General features: G+C 42.9%; 1 non-coding gene across 1 annotated transcript; it reads right to left on the reverse strand.

Annotated features, from left to right (window-relative positions):
* Positions 1-8,771: 8,771 nt before the first annotated feature.
* On the reverse strand, positions 8,772-8,843 carry TRNAQ-UUG (transfer RNA glutamine (anticodon UUG)). Its single transcript has one exon. It is a non-coding gene; the product is annotated as a tRNA-Gln (tRNA).
* Between the last annotated feature and the right edge of the window lie 290 nt (positions 8,844-9,133).

Below are 9,133 nucleotides of genomic sequence, written 5' to 3' on the forward strand. Positions count from 1 at the left end.
TGGGGTTAGACATATTCTCACCAGAGCCAAGGCAACATCGTCGCTAAGCGACAATCCCTCTTCATGGGTTAGACATATTCTCGCTGAAGCCAAGGCAGCATCGCTGCTGAGCGGCGATCCGTCTGCAATTTTCGATGGCCAAGAAAGTGTTTCTCTACGCCTCCTCTGAACCAGGTTTTTGACATCTTCACGAAAAGTGTTTCTGAACCTCTTTGAATTTTTCAGATCCAAGCTTCACGTTCGTTCAAATCCGACGCTCAGCTTGCGGTGGGGTGTTAAGGATATTTAGTAATAAATTATAATTTACCATATATACTTATTACCATAGGTATCCATTTATTGTTATTTCCATTTATTAGTATTTTCATATCCTTGTAATTTATTTGATTACAAATAAGATAACTTTCACACCATTTAGATGTGGTGGATTAATCAAACATTATTAGTTATTTTTTAACTTAAAATGCTTATAATTCAATTTATCTTTGTTATCAACAATAATTATCAAATAGTATATAATTTTGTCCAAGTAAGGTCGATTCTCATTCCTTGCATGATATCATAACACAAAATCGAGCGGAAGGGTTAACAATAAATTGATAGCAAAAACCCATTCGTCGAACTAACTTATAAAGGAAGGGTTGGTTGGAAACCATGTCTATACTTCTTTGCTTTAATCACAAGTAACTAAAGATATATAAGAACAACAGAATATGGCATGCCCAGTCAAAACATAAAAAATTTCTTGCCATGTTATAGTTAATGAATATGGTATGAACAAAGATCTGACGTCACACTTCATGATTGGAGACAAATACAGTGAGCTATGGTCGTCCATACCGTCCTTTGGTCCAATTATGTCAAGCAAATGTTGCAGCAAGCAAAGAGTTTTTAATAAGTTCGCTATTGCAAAGAATTCGGTTTAAGGCTCAAATGTCTCTGATGTGAAAGGCGCACCAATTCAACGAGATTTAAGTAACCATGAATAAGACACATGATACAGCTTGTAAATGAAACGATGTCCATGACTCTTGTTATTTTCTTCCACTACAAACCTTCTAGCCTCTTGCACTTTTTTGTCATTGACATCCTTAATTGAAATTTGAATTGAAGGAAACACTTCTCCACAACTCATTATGGAACACCTTTGATAGATAGTTTCAACCAATTTACTTTGCCAAGGAATACTTTAAAATTCAATATTTATAGTTGAACGCTACTTAAATTGATGAAATGAAATCTTACAACATTGGTTAATAAATCGTTTGTCTATTAGAAGAGAGCTTGGAATTAAATTCTTTATAGTTGGGATAAGAAACAAAGTATACTTTTTAGTTTTAAAATAAATTAATTTTTTAGTTTTAATTTTAGTCCCAATAAATTAATTTTGATGTGGTGTTATGTATTTTAATAAAATTAATATTAACTTAATCAACAAAAAATTGTATTTTTTTTAAAATTATAATCTAGATTAATAAAAATACCATTGAACTTTGCACTTTAATCTAAAAAAAATACTCATAATTTTTTTAAAAAAACAATACAGTTAAATTTTCCAAAAAAAAAAAAAAAAAAACTTCAAAACTACTCTTTTAACTTTCAAAAGTGTTTAAAAAATATAGATGGGGAGAAGATTGTGTTCATGGGGAGAAAATTGAAGGTTATTTTAGGGGAAGGTTTTCAAGATCAGTATAAGATCCTCAAAACATAACAAGAAGTAATATCCTAGCTTATGGTCGCGATTAAGAACCTACTAGTAGGCTACTTACTAAGTTTTACTCACTCCATGTTTATCATTTTTTTTCATGTAACTAGGAGTTGGTCATGGATGAGAGCGGACTTTGGAGTGTGGGCCATGAACTAACCTCTGTTTTTTATCTAGTATTTTTTGTTCTTCTTTTGAGTCTGCATCTTATTTTGTGTTTGTAACGAGTATGTATATGTAACACCCCAAAAATGAAGGAAATTATCTTCCATAAGAATAAGCCACTCATGAAAGACCCAAAGCATAGTAAGGAAAAAAATTAAAGGATTAAGCAAGAACAAAGGACTTAGTCAGGTCACCCGTGTACCTTAACAAGTGATTGCAAGGAGTTAAAAGGCCTTTTGAAAAAGATTGGAAAGGAAAAAGTAAATACAAAGGGCAAAAAAGTCATTTTATCAATTATCAAGAATCTTTCCCGATTTGTAATTCCTTATCTAGAAGGAATCTCAAGATTCAGAAAAAGGGAAAAATGATAAAAGAGTGATGAGAAATTTGTAGAAAAATAATAATAAAATATTCAGAAAGTGGCAAATTACCAAAATACCACTGGAAGACTGGATAATTACAGAAATACCACTCTAATTCGAATCAGAGCATCTACCATGACCATCCGGGAAAAATCTTTCGAACTCAAATCTCAACCGTCAGATCTCGTCCAAAATTTGATATGATCTAGAACGAACACCCACGAATCATCACGTCCAACGACATGTATTCAAAGCCAAGGTCGGTAAGGCTATGATCGGAGTTGATATCTTCAAAAAATTATCCAGAAAGTTTGAACTCTAAATAACGAAGATTCTGGAGCTCTCAATGTCAGTTTAAGCTCCTCCTATAAGGTCGGAAGTAGGAGCAACAATACGGAATAAGAATCGAGAAAGTTCAATCCCCCAATTGAAGGCAATAAGCATTTAGATGGTGGATCTCCTACTCTCAGATTTCTTCCAAATTCGAGAGCAATCCTCCACCATTTCTCTTCAAACTTTTAAATAACGAAGAATCTAGAGCTCTCAATGTCGGTTTAAGCTCCTCCTATAAAGTCTGAAGTAGGAGCAACAATACGGAATAAGAATCGAGAAAGGTCGATCCCCAAATCGAAGGCAATAAGCGTTTAGATTATGGGTCTCCTACTATCAGATTTCTTCCAAATTCGAGAGCAGTCCTCCACCATTTCTCTTCAAACTTATTCCTACAGTTTCTCAACAAGATTATCCACAGGTTCTATGAAGGAATAGAGTGCTGAAAGTGCCCAGAAACCAGTCCCCCAATTCAATCCACCATTGAAGAACTTCAAAAAAAACTTGGAAATCCAATTCGAGGATACATGATGACTCGTCGAGCAAGAATGATTCCAATCAGTTTCTGCACCTCCAAGGAATGCTTCCATAGAAGACCACAAAGAAAAATAACCTCGAGAGCGTGCCAAATTGAAGAAACTAGGTTTCGAAATTAAATTGGGGATAAGAGGCAAAATTCCTATCTATGATCTCTTTTCCTTCAAATTAAGGATTCCTCTAGCTTCAGAGGAAGATGTTGAGTAAACTTGATGAAGGAATCGAGAGTTGAGACATCATAGAACAAGCTACCCATGAGATCGAAAATCTAGCGTTTCGAGTGAGTTGCATACCGAGAACAATTTTTGGAAATTAAGGTCCTACACTCAAAGATGTTCCTCCAAACCAATTCCTTTAGCCTGAAGATAGGACATGGAAGGGGTTCAATGAAGAAATAGGGCCTTGAAACCCCTAGAATCGGCTACCCAATAAGAAATCCTTTGTTTTATCTCCAGCGATAAATCAGATTTTGGATGAACTTTGGTAACGAATATCTTAGGCTACGATCCACGAGAAGTTATCAAATAAATCCCTAACCCTTTCTTGTAACATCCATTTGTAAGTTTCACGAAGAAATCGAGGAGAGAAACGCTGTAAATGTGGCTATACAGGCCGAGTTTCAGATGGTGGCGATGCGAAAAATGCGCATCTTCTTCCTTTTCAGAGGAAGAAAACGATGATACGTCTAGTTCAACTAAACTGTTCAAGTCAACTCAAAATTTGACCTTTTCTCGAGTTTTCTCAGTAGATCTTATTTTATGAAATGTTGTATGAATCCTTATTCCGAGAGGTTATATAAGGTAATGAAGTTTGGGAGTTATTGGAAAACTTTAGTTAGCGAAACCAAGATATGGGAGAAAATGCTCATCACTGCCGCGAGGCCCCTATTTCTCTTTAGGTGGGATGCTTTGGTATATGTACCATGAGCAGGATTCCATGATGAACTTATTATCTCCCTCACCTAAATGAGATGCCCTGTGTCACGGTCCTATGTTCTTGACCGTGCGGCGTCGTGATCTATACACGCTCACGACCAGCCTTAAGGGGAATTAAGCCCCATATATATTTTTCGCCCCGGCTTTGTGGCTTCGTCGGACCTTAGGCGAGGTTTGTCTTGGCCAATCGAACATCGCTTGTGCGGAATCCAAGCTTGTTCAACCACACACGCTGCCTGCGCATGTATGTTCAATCGTCTGCGACACATCCGACTTGCCTCTACGCTAGGCCAACTCATTCGGCTCGACCTTGCCTCTACTCGGGCCAAGGTCTCTCAATACAACGTCGCATCTCATCTTGCCATCTCGATCCCCATCGACGGGGTCCATATGTCTTGACGCCATCCCGAGTCTCGGGATGTCGTCGGCCATCATAACTCGTTCAGTCGTGCCATCGAGAATGGGCCCGCGTGTCGTTCATCTCATCGGGACTTCCTGAACATCCATCCATCCGGGTTCTATCGAGGCATAGGCCCTCCCGTGCCCATGCCGAGTCATTTACGGATACCGTACCGGATAGCGGGTGTATGTAGCAACCTCCAACACGCGGGCTAGGGCGCAATACCGGCACACCCGTGTCGTCTGGTACTGTCCTTCAAAAACCCATTTCAAAGGAAGTCGCCCGAGACACTCGTCTCGGCACGCTCGCCCACACTGTGACACACGTATGTGCCACAGGGTAGCTCACTTAGGCCACAGGGCCCAGGGGTGGTGGAGAGCTAACACCATGGTACCCCCTTATAGTACATTTTCAGCCATTTTCATTCTACCAGGAGTAGACATGATTTTCGTGAGGTGTCATACGGTGTCGTGCATTGTCCGTCCAATGTCCGATCGACACCAAACTTGGCGAGCATTCATATTTCATATGGACGGACTTAGCTCCCGAACCGCATGACGAAATTCCTTCCAAAACCTCGACTTTTGAGGTTAAGGCCCGGGGCCCTACCCGGCCCTTCAACAAGCCTATCTTGTCCTTCATGTCTATGCTGATGTCTCTGTTATGCTTGTGTCTCAACATGTCTTCAATACCCACTTTGCGTGGTGGTGTGTTGGATGATGCATCGTCCTCCTCGATCGCATCATGGCATTCTTCTACGTTGGCCCGCATATGGCCGGATAGGCGTCTCTTGAGGGACGCCCCTTTGCTTGTCATGGCATGAGGGTCACAACCTACTCTCTTCATAGTAAGGTTGTGACATTCTCCCCCACTTAACTTAGTCATCGTTCTCGATGACTTACTCGGGTCAAATCATATTGCAGATTGTGACATTCTCCCCTGCTTAATCTAGTCATCGTCCTCGATGACTTTCTCGGGTGCGTTCGCCCCACCTATTACAAAATTCTCCCCCACTCAATCTCGGCATCGTCCCGATGACGATCCGACTCTTTGTCTGTTGGCGACTTGACTCGCTGGATTTGGTTGTGCTTCAGAAAAATCTTCTATCGTTGAGCACCTGACGATCTTTTGTCATAATGCTCTCCCTGCTGACGTCTTATGCCAACTTGGGACAAGTTCGAGTGGATGCTTCTGACTTCTCTTTCGTCAGGTGGCACCACGTTCTGACTCTTGACTTGGTCAGTTGTTGGGTGAACTTGTCCTCACTTAGGCTTGTTCCTTTATCTACGGCTATCCCCATTCGGACCTATTTCTGTTGTTCGCCCATCTTGGACTCGGCCACCGAGACTCGCAACGTAGACGTGACTCTTCAGCGTTTGCCATAGTTGTGGGTGAGGCTGACTCTCTTTGCAGACACTCACCAGACAAGTATGGACTTCGGAGGGCACTCTTGCCCTATTTTGGCCAACTTGGCCCCAGTGTGTGTATCCTCTTCGGATCACATAAACTAGTGCACCCCTCGGGGTGGGGCTCGCAAGCCCAGTCGCGACACTCTTTGATCGCGACCACTTCTCCTGTGAACTAGTGCACCCCTCAGGGTGGGGCTCGCAAGCCCAACCGCAACACTCTTTGGTCGCGACCACTTCTCCTGTGAATTGATTCACCCCTTGGGGTGGGGCTCGCAAGCCCGGCCGCAACGCTCTTTGGTTGCGACCACTTCTCCTATTGTGCAAAGTCAACTCTTTGACAGTCTCTTCAGTTGTTGGCGTTAACTTTCGGCCAACTCTTTGTATTTTGTCACATCGTGTGACTATTGTTGTGCGTGAACTTCCAGCTTGTTGCTCACTTCTCGAGCGGATACTGGTCTTGACATCTGTTGGTGGAGTCATCCACCCTAGGCACAAGGTGGTGACTCAAGGAATACACGTGTGCTCGTATGTCCGAGCACCTTTACGGGGTGAGAGACTTATTGATGTTGCTCTCCCCCGCTCGAACTCGGCTGCCTCTTTGCAGCAAGGTCGTCCCCCCATAAGAACTTACATTGTATACGGCTTTTGCACTCGGCCGACGCTTGTCTTGTCTTGACTCTCGGCTTCTCTGCTTGCAACCACTGACACTATTCCTCTAATGTGAATGGTTCTTTGAAACGCACCGTTATGGTACTTTCTATTTCAGCTGCCCTGTCTCACTTCGGAACTGCAAGCTCTCGTCAGGTGAGCTTGGTCTTGCTTGACGGGTAGATCTACCCATATTGGGGTGTCGACACACGACACTAATGAATTTTGGGTAGTCTTGGCTTCAACCCCCAACTGATTATAATTCTGACCGGCAACTGTCCTGCCCACTTCGGCACTCTTGACACACTTGCAAGGTCTTCGATCAACTCTTGGGTTCATTTCTCTTGACTGTCTTGCCCGACTAGACGCACAAAGTGTGGCTCTGATACCAATTGTCACGGTCCTATGTTCTTGACCGTGCGGCGTCGTGATCTATACACGCTCACGACCAGCCTTAAGGGGAATTAAGCCCCATATATATTTTTCGCCCCGGCTTTGTGGCTTCGTCGGACCTTAGGCGAGGTTTGTCTTCGCCAATCGAACATCGCTTGTGCGGAATCCAAGCTTGTTCAACCACACACGCTGCCTGCGCATGTATGTTCAATCGTCTGCGACACATCCGACTTGCCTCTACGCTAGGCCAACTCATTCGGCTCGACCTTGCCTCTACTCGGGCCAAGGTCTCTCAATACAACGTCGCATCTCATCTTGCCATCTCGATCCCCATCGACGGGGTCCATATGTCTTGACGCCATCCCGAGTCTCGGGATGTCGTCGGCCATCATAACTCGTTCAGTCGTGCCATCGAGAATGGGCCCGCGTGTCGTTCATCTCATCGGGACTTCCTGAACATCCATCCATCCGGGTTCTATCGAGGCATAGGCCCTCCCGTGCCCATGCCGAGTCATTTACGGATACCGTACCGGATAGCGGGTGTATGTAGCAACCTCCAACACGCGGGCTAGGACGCAATACCGGCACACCCGTGCCGTCCGGTACTGTCCTTCAAAAACCCATTTCAAAGGAAGTCGCCCGAGACACTCGTCTCGGCACGCTCGCCCACACTGTGACACACGTATGTGCCACAGGGTAGCTCACTTAGGCCACAGGGCCCAGGGGTGGTGGAGAGCTAACACCATGGTACCCCCTTATAGTACATTTTCAGCCATTTTCATTCTACCAGGAGTAGACATGATTTTCGTGAGGTGTCATACGGTGTCGTGCATTGTCCGTCCAATGTCCGATCGACACCAAACTTGGCGAGCATTCATATTTCATATGGACGGACTTAGCTCCCGAACCGCATATCCAAATTCCTTCCGAAACCTCTCGACTTTTGAGGTTAAGGCCCGGGGCCCTACCCGGCCCTTCAACAAGCCTATCTTGTCCTTCATGTCTATGCTGATGTCTCTGTTATGCTTGTGTCTCAACATGTCTTCAATACCCACTTTGCGTGGTGGTGTGTTGGATGATGCATCGTCCTCCTCGATCGCATCATGGCATTCTTCTACGTTGGCTCGCATATGGCCGGATAGGCGTCTCTTGAGGGACACCCCTTTGCTTGTCATGACATGAGGGTCACAACCTACTCTCTTCATAGTAAGGTTGTGACACCCTGCACCACGATTTGCTAGCAAGATGCCACGATTATGACAACGCCACCTATGCACTCATGGGGAGAAAATTAAGAGTTACTTCGCAAGAGTTTTCATGGTTAAAATACGATGCATGACATGACAACCTCTAAGGTTTAGTTCCTGAAAACGAAACAAGAAGTCATATCCTAGCTCAAGGTTTAGACATGCTCCAAACAAAACAAGAAGTCATATCCTAGCTCAAGGTTTAGACATACTCCAAATTACCAACTATTTTCTGTAAGGGTCTATTTTATATGACATGAGAATAAATTCAAGATTTCAAGTTGTTTGGAGCAAGTTCGGAACCTAAAACTCATGATAGTTATTATGGGTTCAAATGATATTGTTTGGAGCAAGTTCGGAACCGAAAACTCATGCTAGTTATTATGGGTTCAAATGATAGCGGAGCGGAGCAAGTTCGGAATAACTTGTTTGGAGCAAGTTCGGAACCGAAAACTCATGCTAGTTATTTGGGCTCAAAATGATAGCGGAGCAAGTTCGGAATAACTCAAGAATGTTACACCTTATGCCTCGAGAAAATTTGTGTTTTCGCATCGAATGCTAGGAAACACCCTTTTGTTTTAAAATGTCTTGTGTTGTCGTTCCTTATTCTGTGTTTTCGCATCAAGGTCATTTCTTAAAAAGGTCCTACCGAGAGTTGAACCCAGGTCGTTGGATTCAAAGTCCAAAGTGCTAACCACTACACCATAGAACCCCTTGTAAAAATTGATTTTGGAATGGTTTTCCTATTTTATGCAGATTCCACAAGAAGAGAGATTCTATCCCGAGTCAAACTCAAGTTATTGGATTCAAAATTCTAGAGCTATTTTATCTAACTCGTTGTGATCTTGAGCACCTTTAGAGTGATTGCAAAAGTAACCCTCTAGTGTTGATTGAAGCCCTTGGAGAACATGTAATTTTATATATTTCTTATAATTAATTTATATATTGTTGTATATTACAAACAAATTGAAATAATACTTTACATCCCAGTCTTTCTTTCTT

The sequence above is a fragment of the Cucurbita pepo genome, chromosome 10, assembly GCF_057944985.1.
Source record: "Cucurbita pepo subsp. pepo isolate OVF chromosome 10, ASM5794498v1, whole genome shotgun sequence".
NCBI classification, from domain to species: Eukaryota; Viridiplantae; Streptophyta; class Magnoliopsida; order Cucurbitales; family Cucurbitaceae; genus Cucurbita; species Cucurbita pepo.